The 1,397-nt window shown below is 38.5% G+C and overlaps 1 protein-coding gene across 1 annotated transcript in view; it reads left to right on the forward strand.

The window, feature by feature from the left end:
* The window catches only part of LOC106879309 (squamous cell carcinoma antigen recognized by T-cells 3), a 40,689-nt gene that overhangs the window by 22,560 nt on the left and 16,732 nt on the right, over window positions 1–1,397 (forward strand). The window lies entirely within an intron of this gene.

Genomic DNA, 1,397 nt, shown 5'->3' on the forward strand with positions numbered 1-1,397 from the left:
TTCCTAATGCTAACCACTCCGAGAATGTAGTGGGTGCTTTTACGTGCCACTGGCACGAGTCAGGCAGTACTGGCAACGGCCACGCTCAAATGGTGTTTTTTATGTGCTACCAGCACGGAAGCCAGACAGCTGCTCTGACAATGATCACGCTTGGATGGTGCTGTTAGTGCTCCACTGGCACAGGTGCCAGTCATTGAATTTGGTTCAATTTTGATTATATATATATAGAAAGAAAGTGAGTTCAAAATGATGCAAAAAAATAGAGATAGGTGAAGGAACAACAAACAAGGTGTATTAACTGATTGTTCAGAAAAATAGAAGAGTCCTTGACATTTTGATCTTACGCTATCCTACGGAAAGGAATGAGGAGAGAGATAAATTGTCTGAATTAATAGTTGCACATACAAACACACACACACATACATACACATATTTCATGTTTTTCTTTGCTAGACTCAGGTTAAAATTGTATGTCCTTTTGCAAATTTGGACAAATTTTATATATTGTTGAAGTTAGTATTTTGTTGTTGGTTGAGCCTTGTGTTGCTAGCAATTAGAACCAGTCGTGATAGTCAACACTGGCTAATATTATATATCCAGAAAGCATAACAATAATAGCTGTAGGAAAGGTTACAGTTATGGCCACAGAGACAGTAATTTTAACTGTCTAACATCGCCAAGTATGATCAGGTAGTTAAAATGTTTGCTTTGCAATTACATGGTTCCAGTTTCAATCCCACTGTAGCACTTCATATAAGTGTCTTCTGTCATACACAGATCAACAATTTCTTGTCATGAGTGAAATTATTTAGATGGAATTGTACAGTTTTTAGCCAGTTTAGTTTTTCACCACCAGCTGTGGATTATGTTAATCCACAGCAATTGCTTGTGGATTTGCATAATCCACTCTTGTAAAGCATTTGGAATAGATCTTCAGTTTGAAAATAGCCCGTGACTCGTGAGTTCTTTCTCCCTATTTCTCACCCCACCCTCTACTAATGAAGATCCTTTATAAATGACTAACAGGGACTGCTCTTTCTCATTTGACTAATCATCATCATTCTCATCATTTTAACATTCACTTTGCATGGGTTGTACAGAGTTGATTGAGTTAAATTTTCTACCCTTGGATGCCATTACTCTTAGCAGTTTTCATGTTTCCAAGCAAGGGAATATTTCCCCATGACCGGACATGTTCACCCAGAATATTGGAAATGAATAACACTGTTTGTATGGCAGTGACACTTGTTTACAACTATCATGTAATCATCATCACCATTATCGTTTAACATCTGCTTTCCATGCTAGCATGGGTTGGACGATTTGACTGAGGACTGGCGAACCAGATGGTTGCACCAGGCTCCAATCTGATCTGGCAGAGTTTCTACAGCTGGATG

Source organism: Octopus bimaculoides, chromosome 1 (assembly GCF_001194135.2).
Source record: "Octopus bimaculoides isolate UCB-OBI-ISO-001 chromosome 1, ASM119413v2, whole genome shotgun sequence".
NCBI classification, from domain to species: Eukaryota; Metazoa; Mollusca; class Cephalopoda; order Octopoda; family Octopodidae; genus Octopus; species Octopus bimaculoides.